Raw genomic sequence first — 13,180 nt, forward strand, 5'->3', positions numbered from 1 at the left:
AGTAGTTGTAGCGTCAGTTGATGTTTGAGTTGGCGGAGCTGTTGTAGTTTCAGTAGTTGTACTGTCTGCTGATGTTTGAGTTGGCGGAGCTGTTGTAGTTTCAGTAGTTGTAGTGTCCGCTGATGTTTGATGTGTCTGAACTGTTGTGGTTTCAGTAGTTGTAATGTCTGCTGATGTTTGAGTTGGCTGAACTGTTGTGGTTTCAGTAGTTTTAGTGTCCGCGGATGTTTGAGTCGGCTGAACTGTTGTAGTTTCAGTAGTTGTAGTGTCCGTGGATGTTTGAGTTGGCTGAACAGTTGTAGTTTCAGTAGTTGTAGCGTCAGTTGATGTTTGAGTTGACTGAGCTGTTGTAGTTTCAGTAGTTGTAGCCTCAGATGATGTTTCAGTTGTCTGAGATGTTGTAGATTCAGTAGTTGTAGCGTCAGTTGATGTTTGAGTTGGCGGAGCTGTTGTAGATTCAGTAGTTGTAGCGTCAGTTGATGTTTGAGTTGGCGGAGCTGTTGTAGATTCTGTAGTTGTAGCGTCAGTTGATGTTTCAGTTGGCTGAGCTGTTGTAGTTTCAGTAGTTGTAGCGTCAGTTGATGTTTGAGTTGGCGGAGCTGTTGTAGTTTCAGTAGTTGTAGCGTCTGCTGATGTTTGAGTTGGTGGAACTGTTGTAGTTTCAGTAGTTGTAGCATCAGTTGATGTTTGAGTTGGCTGAGCTGTTGTAGTTTCAGTAGTTGTAGCGTCAGTTGATGTTTGAGTTGTCTGAGATGTTGTAGTTTCAGTAGTTGTAGCGTCAGTTGATGTTTGAGTTGTCTGAGATGTTGTAGTTTCAGTAGTTGTAGCGTCAGTTGATGGTTGAGTTGTCTGAGATGTTGTAGTTTCAGTAGTTGTAGCGTCAGTTGATGGTTCAGTTGGCTGAACTTCTCTGGTTTCAGTAGTTGTAGCGTCAGTTGATGATTGAGTTGGCGGAGCTGTTGTGGTTTCAGTAGTTGTAGTGCCCGCTGATGTTTGAGTTGGCGGAGCTGTTGTGGTTTCAGTAGTTGTAGCGTCAGTTGATGTTTGAGTTGGTGGAGCTGTTGTAGTTTCAGTAGTTGTAGCGTCAGTTGATGTTTCAGTTGTCTGAGATGTTGTAGTTTCAGTAGTTGTAGCGTCAGTTGATGTTTGAGTTGGCGGAGCTGTTGTGGTTTCAGTAGTTGTAGCGTCAGTTGATGTTTGAGTTGGTGGAGCTGTTGTAGTTTCAGTAGTTGTAGCGTCAGTTGATGTTTCAGTTGTCTGAGATGTTGTAGTTTCAGTAGTTGTAGCGTCAGCTGATTTTGGAGATGGTGGAGCTGTTGTAGTTTCAGTAGTTGTAGCGTCAGTTGATGTTTGAGTTGGCTGAGATGTTGTAGTTTCAGTAGTTGTAGCTTCAGTTGATGTTGGAGTTGTCTGAGCTGTTGTGGTTTCAGTAGTTGTAGCGTCAGTTGATGTTTGAGTTGTCTGAGATGTTGTAGTTTCAGTAGTTGTAGCGTCAGTTGATGTTTGAGTTGTCTGAGATGTTGTAGTTTCAGTAGTTGTAACGTCAGCTGATGTTTGAGTTGTCTGAGATGTTGTAGTTTCAGTAGTTGTAGTGTCAGTTGATGGTTCAGTTGGCTGAACTTCTCTGGTTTCAGTAGTTGTAGCGTCAGTTGATGTTTTAGTTGGCGGAGCTGTTGTAGTTTCAGTAGTTGTACTGTCTGCTGATGTTTGAGTTGGCGGAGCTGTTGTAGTTTCAGTAGTTGTAGTGTCCGCTGATGTTTGAGTTGGCTGAACTGTTGTGGTTTCAGTAGTTGTAATGTCTGCTGATGTTTGAGTTGGCTGAACTGTTGTGGTTTCAGTAGTTTTAGTGTCCGCGGATGTTTGAGTTGGCTGAACTGTTGTAGTTTCAGTAGTTGTAGCGTCAGTTGATGTTTGAGTTGACTGAACTGTTGTAGTTTCAGTAGTTGTAGTGTCCGCGGATGTTTGAGTTGGCTGAACTGTTGTAGTTTCAGTAGTTGCAGCGTCAGTTGATGTTTGAGTTGTCTGAGATGTTATAGATTCAGTAGTTGTAGCGTCAGTTGATGTTTGAGTTGGCGGAGCTGTTGTAGATTCAGTAGTTGTAGCGTCAGTTGATGTTTCAGTTGTCTGAGATGTTGTAGTTTCAGTAGTTGTAGCGTCAGTTGATGTTTGAGTTGGCTGAGCTGTTGTAGTTTCAGTAGTTGTAGTGTCCACGGATGTTTGAGTTGGCTGAGATGTTATAGATTCAGTAGTTGTAGCGTCAGTTGATGTTTCAGTTGTCTGAGATGTTGTAGTTTCAGTAGTTGTAGCGTCAGTTGATGTTTGAGTTGGCTGAACTGTTGTAGTTTCAGTAGTTGTAGCGTCATTTAATTTTTGAGTTGGCTGAACTGTTGTAGATTCAGTAGTTGTAGCGTCAGTTGATGTTTCAGTTGTCTGAGATGTTGTAGTTTCAGTAGTTGTAGCGTCAGTTGATGTTTGAGTTGGCTGAGCTGTTGTAGTTTCAGTGGTTGTAGCGTCAGTTGATGTTTGAGTTGGCTGAGCTGTTGTAGATTCAGTAGTTGTAGCGTCAGTTGATGTTTGAGTTGGCGGAGCTGTTGTAGATTCAGTCGTTGTAGCGTCAGTTGATGTTTCAGTTGGCCGAGCTGTTGTAGTTTCAGTAGTTGTAGCATCAGTTGATGTTTGAGTTGGCGGAGCTGTTGTAGTTTCAGTAGTTGTAGCGTCTGCTGATGTTTGAGTTGGTGGAACTGTTGTAGTTTCAGTAGTTGTAGCATCAGTTGATGTTTGAGTTGGCTGAGCTGTTGTAGTTTCAGTAGTTGTAGCGTCAGTTGATGTTTGAGTTGTCTGAGATGTTGTAGTTTCAGTAGTTGTAGCGTCAGTTGATGTTTGAGTTGTCTGAGATGTTGTAGTTTCAGTAGTTGTAGCGTCAGTTGATGGTTGAGTTGTCTGAGATGTTGTAGTTTCAGTAGTTGTAGCGTCAGTTGATGGTTCAGTTGGCTGAACTTCTCTGGTTTCAGTAGTTGTAGCGTCAGTTGATGTTTGAGTTGGCGGAGCTGTTGTAGTTTCAGTAGTTGTACTGTCCGCTGATGTTTGAGTTGGCGGATCTGTTGTAGTTTCAGTAGTTGTAGTGTCCGCTGATGTTTGAGTTGGCTGAACTGTTGTGGTTTCAGTAGTTGTAGTGTCCGCGGATGTTTGAGTTGGCTGAACTGTTGTAGTTTCAGTAGTTGTAGCGTCAGTTGATGTTTGAGTTGACTGAACTGTTGTAGTTTCAGTAGTTGTAGTGTCCGCGGATGTTTGAGTTGGCTGAACTGTTGTAGTTTCAGTAGTTGTAGCATCAGTTGATGTTTGAGTTGACTGAGCTGTTGTAGTTTCAGTAGTTGTAGCCTCAGATGATATTTCAGTTGTCTGAGATGTTGTAGTTTCAGTAGTTGTAGCGTCAGTTGATGTTTCAGTTGTCTGAGATGTTGTAGATTCAGTAGTTGTAGCGTCAGTTGATGTTTGAGTTGGCTGAACTGTTGTAGTTTCAGTAGTTGTAGCATCAGTTGATGTTTGAGTTGACTGAGCTGTTGTAGTTTCAGTAGTTGTAGCCTCAGATGATATTTCAGTTGTCTGAGATGTTGTAGTTTCAGTAGTTGTAGCATCATTTGATGTTTCAGTTGTCTGAGATGTTGTAGATTCAGTAGTTGTAGCGTCAGTTGATGTTTCAGTTGGCTGAGCTGTTGTAGTTTCAGTAGTTGTAGCGTCAGTTGATGTTTGAGTTGGCGGAGCTGTTGTAGTTTCAGTAGTTGTAGCATCAGTTGATGTTTGAGTTGGCGGAGCTGTTGTAGATTCAGTCGTTGTAGCGTCAGTTGATGTTTCAGTTGGCCGAGCTGTTGTAGTTTCAGTAGTTGTAGCATCAGTTGATGTTTGAGTTGGCGGAGCTGTTGTAGTTTCAGTAGTTGTAGCGTCTGCTGATGTTTGAGTTGGTGGAACTGTTGTAGTTTCAGTAGTTGTAGCATCAGTTGATGTTTGAGTTGGTGGAACTGTTGTAGTTTCAGTAGTTGTAGCATCAGTTGATGTTTGAGTTGGCTGAGCTGTTGTAGTTTCAGTAGTTGTAGCGTCAGTTGATGTTTGAGTTGTCTGAGATGTTGTAGTTTCAGTAGTTGTAGCGTCAGTTGATGTTTGAGTTGTCTGAGATGTTGTAGTTTCAGTAGTTGTAGCGTCAGTTGATGGTTGAGTTGTCTGAGATGTTGTAGTTTCAGTAGTTGTAGCGTCAGTTGATGGTTCAGTTGGCTGAACTTCTCTGGTTTCAGTAGTTGTAGCGTCAGTTGATGTTTGAGTTGGCGGAGCTGTTGTAGTTTCAGTAGTTGTACTGTCCGCTGATGTTTGAGTTGGCGGATCTGTTGTAGTTTCAGTAGTTGTAGTGTCCGCTGATGTTTGAGTTGGCTGAACTGTTGTGGTTTCAGTAGTTGTAGTGTCCGCGGATGTTTGAGTTGGCTGAACTGTTGTAGTTTCAGTAGTTGTAGCGTCAGTTGATGTTTGAGTTGACTGAACTGTTGTAGTTTCAGTAGTTGTAGTGTCCGCGGATGTTTGAGTTGGCTGAACTGTTGTAGTTTCAGTAGTTGTAGCATCAGTTGATGTTTGAGTTGACTGAGCTGTTGTAGTTTCAGTAGTTGTAGCCTCAGATGATATTTCAGTTGTCTGAGATGTTGTAGTTTCAGTAGTTGTAGCGTCAGTTGATGTTTCAGTTGTCTGAGATGTTGTAGATTCAGTAGTTGTAGCGTCAGTTGATGTTTGAGTTGGCTGAACTGTTGTAGTTTCAGTAGTTGTAGCATCAGTTGATGTTTGAGTTGACTGAGCTGTTGTAGTTTCAGTAGTTGTAGCCTCAGATGATATTTCAGTTGTCTGAGATGTTGTAGTTTCAGTAGTTGTAGCATCATTTGATGTTTCAGTTGTCTGAGATGTTGTAGATTCAGTAGTTGTAGCGTCAGTTGATGTTTCAGTTGGCTGAGCTGTTGTAGATTCAGTCGTTGTAGCGTCAGTTGATGTTTCAGTTGGCCGAGCTGTTGTAGTTTCAGTAGTTGTAGCATCAGTTGATGTTTGAGTTGGCGGAGCTGTTGTAGTTTCAGTAGTTGTAGCGTCTGCTGATGTTTGAGTTGGTGGAACTGTTGTAGTTTCAGTAGTTGTAGCATCAGTTGATGTTTGAGTTGGTGGAACTGTTGTAGTTTCAGTAGTTGTAGCGTCAGTTGATGTTTCAGTTGGCCGAGCTGTTGTAGTTTCAGTAGTTGTAGCATCAGTTGATGTTTGAGTTGGCGGAGCTGTTGTAGTTTCAGTAGTTGTAGCGTCTGCTGATGTTTGAGTTGGTGGAACTGTTGTAGTTTCAGTAGTTGTAGCATCAGTTGATGTTTGAGTTGGTGGAACTGTTGTAGTTTCAGTAGTTGTAGCATCAGTTGATGTTTGAGTTGGCTGAGCTGTTGTAGTTTCAGTAGTTGTAGCGTCAGTTGATGTTTGAGTTGTCTGAGATGTTGTAGTTTCAGTAGTTGTAGCGTCAGTTGATGTTTGAGTTGTCTGAGATGTTGTAGTTTCAGTAGTTGTAGCGTCAGTTGATGGTTGAGTTGTCTGAGATGTTGTAGTTTCAGTAGTTGTAGCGTCAGTTGATGGTTCAGTTGGCTGAACTTCTCTGGTTTCAGTAGTTGTAGCGTCAGTTGATGTTTGAGTTGGCGGAGCTGTTGTAGTTTCAGTAGTTGTACTGTCCGCTGATGTTTGAGTTGGCGGATCTGTTGTAGTTTCAGTAGTTGTAGTGTCCGCTGATGTTTGAGTTGGCTGAACTGTTGTGGTTTCAGTAGTTGTAGTGTCCGCGGATGTTTGAGTTGGCTGAACTGTTGTAGTTTCAGTAGTTGTAGCGTCAGTTGATGTTTGAGTTGACTGAACTGTTGTAGTTTCAGTAGTTGTAGTGTCCGCGGATGTTTGAGTTGGCTGAACTGTTGTAGTTTCAGTAGTTGTAGCATCAGTTGATGTTTGAGTTGACTGAGCTGTTGTAGTTTCAGTAGTTGTAGCCTCAGATGATATTTCAGTTGTCTGAGATGTTGTAGTTTCAGTAGTTGTAGCGTCAGTTGATGTTTCAGTTGTCTGAGATGTTGTAGATTCAGTAGTTGTAGCGTCAGTTGATGTTTGAGTTGGCTGAACTGTTGTAGTTTCAGTAGTTGTAGCATCAGTTGATGTTTGAGTTGACTGAGCTGTTGTAGTTTCAGTAGTTGTAGCCTCAGATGATATTTCAGTTGTCTGAGATGTTGTAGTTTCAGTAGTTGTAGCATCATTTGATGTTTCAGTTGTCTGAGATGTTGTAGATTCAGTAGTTGTAGCGTCAGTTGATGTTTCAGTTGGCTGAGCTGTTGTAGTTTCAGTAGTTGTAGCGTCAGTTGATGTTTGAGTTGGCGGAGCTGTTGTAGTTTCAGTAGTTGTAGCATCAGTTGATGTTTGAGTTGGCGGAGCTGTTGTAGATTCAGTCGTTGTAGCGTCAGTTGATGTTTCAGTTGGCCGAGCTGTTGTAGTTTCAGTAGTTGTAGCATCAGTTGATGTTTGAGTTGGCGGAGCTGTTGTAGTTTCAGTAGTTGTAGCGTCTGCTGATGTTTGAGTTGGTGGAACTGTTGTAGTTTCAGTAGTTGTAGCATCAGTTGATGTTTGAGTTGGCTGAGCTGTTGTAGTTTCAGTAGTTGTAGCGTCAGTTGATGTTTGAGTTGTCTGAGATGTTGTAGTTTCAGTAGTTGTAGCGTCAGTTGATGTTTGAGTTGTCTGAGATGTTGTAGTTTCAGTAGTTGTAGCGTCAGTTGATGGTTGAGTTGTCTGAGATGTTGTAGTTTCAGTAGTTGTAGCGTCAGTTGATGGTTCAGTTGGCTGAACTTCTCTGGTTTCAGTAGTTGTAGCGTCAGTTGATGTTTGAGTTGGCGGAGCTGTTGTAGTTTCAGTAGTTGTACTGTCCGCTGATGTTTGAGTTGGCGGATCTGTTGTAGTTTCAGTAGTTGTAGTGTCCGCTGATGTTTGAGTTGGCTGAACTGTTGTGGTTTCAGTAGTTGTAGTGTCCGCGGATGTTTGAGTTGGCTGAACTGTTGTAGTTTCAGTAGTTGTAGCGTCAGTTGATGTTTGAGTTGACTGAACTGTTGTAGTTTCAGTAGTTGTAGTGTCCGCGGATGTTTGAGTTGGCTGAACTGTTGTAGTTTCAGTAGTTGTAGCATCAGTTGATGTTTGAGTTGACTGAGCTGTTGTAGTTTCAGTAGTTGTAGCCTCAGATGATATTTCAGTTGTCTGAGATGTTGTAGTTTCAGTAGTTGTAGCGTCAGTTGATGTTTCAGTTGTCTGAGATGTTGTAGATTCAGTAGTTGTAGCGTCAGTTGATGTTTGAGTTGGCTGAACTGTTGTAGTTTCAGTAGTTGTAGCATCAGTTGATGTTTGAGTTGACTGAGCTGTTGTAGTTTCAGTAGTTGTAGCCTCAGATGATATTTCAGTTTTCTGAGATGTTGTAGTTTCAGTAGTTGTAGCATCATTTGATGTTTCAGTTGTCTGAGATGTTGTAGATTCAGTAGTTGTAGCGTCAGTTGATGTTTCAGTTGGCTGAGCTGTTGTAGTTTCAGTAGTTGTAGCGTCAGTTGATGTTTGAGTTGGCGGAGCTGTTGTAGTTTCAGTAGTTGTAGCATCAGTTGATGTTTCAGTTGGCTGAGCTGTTGTAGATTCAGTAGTTGTAGCGTCAGTTGATGTTTCAGTTGGCTGAGCTGTTGTAGTTTCAGTAGTTGTAGCGTCAGTTGATGTTTGAGTTGGCGGAGCTGTTGTAGTTTCAGTAGTTGTAGCGTCTGCTGATGTTTGAGTTGGTGGAACTGTTGTAGTTTCAGTAGTTGTAGCATCAGTTGATGTTTGAGTTGGCTGAGATGTTGTAGTTTCAGTAGTTGTAGCATCAGTTGATGTTTGAGTTGGCTGAGATGTTGTAGTTTCAGTAGTTGTAGCATCAGTTGATGTTTGAGTTGGCTGAGCTGTTGTAGTTTCAGTAGTTGTAGCATCAGTTGATGTTTGAGTTGGCTGAGATGTTGTAGTTTCAGTAGTTGTAGCGTCAGTTGATGTTTGAGTTGTCTGAGATGTTGTAGTTTCAGTAGTTGTAGCGTCAGTTGATGTTTGAGTTGTCTGAGATGTTGTAGTTTCAGTAGTTGTAGCGTCAGTTGATGTTTGAGTTGTCTGAGATGTTGTAGTTTCAGTAGTTGTAGCGTCAGTTGATGGTTGAGTTGTCTGAGATGTTGTATTTTCAGTAGTTGTAGCGTCAGTTGATGGTTCAGTTGGCGGAGCTGTTGTAGTTTCAGTAGTTGTAGCGTCAGTTGATGTTTGAGTTGGCGGAGCTGTTGTAGTTTCAGTAGTTGTAGCGTCAGTTGATGTTTGAGTTGGCGGAGCTGTTGTAGATTCAGTAGTTGTAGCGTCAGTTGATGTTTCAGTTGGCTGAGCTGTTGTAGTTTCAGTAGTTGTAGCGTCAGTTGATGTTTGAGTTGGCGGAGCTGTTGTAGTTTCAGTAGTTGTAGCGTCTGCTGATGTTTGAGTTGGTGGAACTGTTGTAGTTTCAGTAGTTGTAGCATCAGTTGATGTTTGAGTTGGCTGAGATGTTGTAGTTTCAGTAGTTGTAGCATCAGTTGATGTTTGAGTTGGCTGAGATGTTGTAGTTTCAGTAGTTGTAGCATCAGTTGATGTTTGAGTTGGCTGAGCTGTTGTAGTTTCAGTAGTTGTAGCATCAGTTGATGTTTGAGTTGGCTGAGATGTTGTAGTTTCAGTAGTTGTAGCGTCAGTTGATGTTTGAGTTGTCTGAGATGTTGTAGTTTCAGTAGTTGTAGCGTCAGTTGATGTTTGAGTTGTCTGAGATGTTGTAGTTTCAGTAGTTGTAGCGTCAGTTGATGGTTGAGTTGTCTGAGATGTTGTATTTTCAGTAGTTGTAGCGTCAGTTGATGGTTCAGTTGGCTGAACTTCTCTGGTTTCAGTAGTTGTAGCGTCAGTTGATGTTTGAGTTGGCGGAGCTGTTGTAGATTCAGTAGTTGTAGCGTCAGTTGATGTTTCAGTTGTCTGAGATGTTGTAGTTTCAGTAGTTGTAGCGTCAGTTGATGTTTGAGTTGGCTGAGCTGTTGTAGTTTCAGTAGTTGTAGCGTCAGTTGATGTTTGAGTTGGCTGAGCTGTTGTAGTTTCAGTAGTTGTAGCGTCAGTTGATGTTTCAGTTGTCTGAGATGTTGTAGTTTCAGTAGTTGTAGCGTCAGTTGATGTTTGAGTTGTCTGAGATGTTGTAGTTTCAGTAGTTGTAGTGCCCGCTGATGTTTGAGTTGGCTGAACTTCTCTGGTTTCAGTAGTTGTAGCGTCAATTGGTGTTTGAGTTGGCGGAGTTGTTGTAGTTTCAGTAGTTGTAGCATCATTTGATGTTTCAGTTGTCTGAGATGTTGTAGTTTCAGTAGTTGTTGCGTCAGTTGATGTTTGAGTTGGTGGAGCTGTTGTAGTTTCAGTAGTTGTAGCTTCAGTTGATGTTTGAGTTGGTGGAGTTGTTGTAGTTTCAGTAGTTGTAGCGTCAGTTGATGTTTCAGTTGTCTGAGATGTTGTAGTTTCAGTAGTTGTAGCGTCAGTTGATGTTTGAGTTGGTGGAGCTGTTGTAGTTTCAGTAGTTGTAGTGCCCGCTGATGTTTGAGTTGTCTGAGATGTTGTAGTTTCAGTAGTTGTAATGTCAGTTGATGGTTCAGTTGGCTGAACTTCTCTGGTTTCAGTAGTTGTAGCGTCAGTTGCTGTTTGAGTTGGCGGAGCTGTTGTAGTTTCAGTAGTTGTAGCGTCAGTTGATGTTTCAGTTGTCTGAGATGTTGTAGTTTCAGTAGTTGTAGCGTCAGTTGATGTTTGAGTTGTCTGAGATGTTGTAGTTTCAGTAGTTGTAGTGCCCGCTGATGTTTGAGTTGGCTGAACTTCTCTGGTTTCAGTAGTTGTAGCGTCAATTGGTGTTTGAGTTGGCGGAGTTGTTGTAGTTTCAGTAGTTGTAGCGTCAGTTGATGTTTCAGTTGTCTGAGATGTTGTAGTTTCAGTAGTTGTAGCGTCAGTTGATGTTTGAGTTGGTGGAGCTGTTGTAGTTTCAGTAGTTGTAGCGTCAGTTGATGTTTGAGTTGGTGGAGCTGTTGTAGTTTCAGTAGTTGTAGTGCCCGCTGATGTTTGAGTTGTCTGAGATGTTGTAGGTTCAGTAGTTGTAGGGCCTGCTGATGTTGGAGTTGGCTGAACTTCTGTGGTTTCAGTAGTTGTAGTGTCCGCTGATGTTGGAGTTGGCTGAGCTGTTGTAGTTTCAGTAGTTGTAGCGTCAGTTGATGTTTCAGTTGTCTGAGATGTTGTAGTTTCAGTAGTTGTAGCGTCAGTTGATGTTTGAGTTGTCTGAGATGTTGTAGTTTCAGTTGTTGTAGTGCCCGCTGATGTTTGAGTTGGCTGAACTTCTCTGGTTTCAGTAGTTGTAGCGTCAATTGGTGTTTGAGTTGGCGGAGTTGTTGTAGTTTCAGTAGTTGTAGCATCAGTTGATGTTTCAGTTGTCTGAGATGTTGTAGTTTCAGTAGTTGTAGCGTCAGTTGATGTTTGAGTTGGTGGAGCTGTTGTAGTTTCAGTAGTTGTAGCTTCAGTTGATGTTTGAGTTGGTGGAGCTGTTGTAGTTTCAGTAGTTGTAGCGTCAGTTGATGTTTCAGTTGTCTGAGATGTTGTAGTTTCAGTAGTTGTAGCGTCAGTTGATGTTTGAGTTGGTGGAGCTGTTGTAGTTTCAGTAGTTGTAGTGCCCGCTGATGTTTGAGTTGTCTGAGATGTTGTAGTTTCAGTAGTTGTAATGTCAGTTGATGGTTCAGTTGGCTGAACTTCTCTGGTTTCAGTAGTTGTAGCGTCAATTGGTGTTTGAGTTGGCGGAGTTGTTGTAGTTTCAGTAGTTGTAGCATCAGTTGATGTTTCAGTTGTCTGAGCCGTTGTAGTTTCAGTAGTTGTAGCGTCAGTTGATGTTTGAGTTGGCGGAGCTGTTGTAGATTCAGTAGTTGTAGCGTCAGTTGATGTTTCAGTTGTCTGAGATGTTGTAGTTTCAGTAGTTGTAGCATCAGTTGATGTTTGAGTTGGCTGAGCTGTTGTAGTTTCAGTAGTTGTAGCGTCAGTTGATGTTTCAGTTGTCTGAGATGTTGTAGTTTCAGTAGTTGTAGTGCCCGCTGATGTTTGAGTTGGCTGAACTTCTCTGGTTTCAGTAGTTGTAGCGTCAATTGGTGTTTGAGTTGGTGGAGTTGTTGTAGTTTCAGTAGTTGTAGCGTCAGTTGATGTTTCAGTTGTCTGAGATGTTGTAGTTTCAGTAGTTGTAGCGTCAGTTGATGTTTGAGTTGGTGGAGCTGTTGTAGTTTCAGTAGTTGTAGCGTCAGTTGATGTTTGAGTTGGTGGAGCTGTTGTAGTTTCAGTAGTTGTAGTGCCCGCTGATGTTTGAGTTGTCTGAGATGTTGTAGTTTCAGTAGTTGTAGTGCCTGCTGATGTTGGAGTTGGCTGAACTTCTGTGGTTTCAGTAGTTGTAGTGTCCGCTGATGTTGGAGTTGGCTGAGCTGTTGTAGTTTCAGTAGTTGTAGTGTCCGCTGATGTTTGAGTTGGTGGAGCTGTTGTAGTTTCAGTAGTTGTTGTTTCAGTTGATGTTTGAGTTGGTGGAGCTGTTGTAGTTTCAGTAGTTGTAGCTTCAGTTGATGTTTGAGTTGGCTGAATTGTTGTAGTTTCAGTAGTTATAGCTTCAGTTAATGTTTGAGTTGGCGGAGCTGTTGTAGTTTCAGAAGTTGTAGTGTCCGCTGTTGTTTGAGTGTGCGTAACTGTTGTAGTTTCAGTAGTTGTAGTGTCCGTTGATTTTGGAGTTGGCGGAGCTGTTGTAGTTTCAGTAGTTGTAGTGTCCGTTGATGTTGGAGTTGGCTGAGCTGTAGAACTGGTTGTTGTTTCCTTGGCAGGACTTTTTACTGTTGTGTGTTTGCATAATTTGTAGAATAAAGTAAAAAAAAATAACAGTTGAGAAAACTATTAATCTTCAGCAAAATCCTTAAAAAATAGTGTATAAACAACAACTACAAACAACTATAGTTCAATAACAATAAACACTAACATAAAGCACTCCAAACCGTTTTGAATGACATTGCATTGATGATATTGCTTGTTTGACTTACCATCAACACTGGTGATGTTAAGAGTGGTGTTGGCATTTAAAATGGCATTGGATATATTCGTTTCATTTGTTACGGTTCTAAATGTTACATCCATATCAGTGATGATTGATCTAGCACTACAGAAGGGATGGGGGAGAGAAAGAGTCATCGTCATTTTTTAAATTGATGGTTGATGGTTTTATACAAATCTGTCAAATGCTCTTATTAACAAAATATAAATGATTCAAAAAAAACATTTGACAGTTGCTGATATCTTTTGCCCTAGTATATTTCATCATGGCCTAATGAAAACGCTAAATTATCCAAATTGACAGTGTATTAAAGATGTAAAAATTGGATGACGCGTAATTTTCTTTTATTAAATCCAGACAAGACAGAGGTACTACAGTACTTATCGGTTCAAAAAACCGCCCACAAAACCTCTCACACTACAACTTTAACATAGTAGGATGTCCTGTTACTTTATCCTCTAAAGTAAAGACCTGGGTGTTATACTAGACTGCAACCTGTCTGAAATCATATTTCATATGTTACAAGAACAGCCTTTTTCCACCTTAGAAACATTGCTAAGCTACGTAACATGCTATCTGTTTCTGATGCAGAAAAGTTAGTTCATGCATTCATGACCTCGAGACTAGATTACTGTAATGCTTTATTAGCCGATTGTCCTGCATCCTCAATAAACAAGCTACAGTTAGTCCAAAATGCAGCCGCTAGAGTTCTTACTAGATCAAGAAAATATGATCATATAACACCAATTTTATCATCTCTACACTGGTTACCTATAAAGTTCCGTATTAACTACAAGGTATTGCTACTGACTTATAAAGCCCTAAACGGCTTACCTCCAGTCTATTTAACCGATCTTCTATCGCCCTATAATCCATCGCGCTCTTTAAGATCACTAAATTCGAGGCTTTTGGTCATACCTAGGATATCCAGATCCACCAAAGGAGGGAGAGCATTTTCACATTTAGCTCCAAAACTCTGGAATAGTCTTCCTGATAATGTTCGTT

The sequence above is a fragment of the Scardinius erythrophthalmus genome (assembly GCF_964197995.2).
Source record: "Scardinius erythrophthalmus genome assembly, chromosome: 2".
Taxonomy (NCBI): Eukaryota; Metazoa; Chordata; class Actinopteri; order Cypriniformes; family Leuciscidae; genus Scardinius; species Scardinius erythrophthalmus.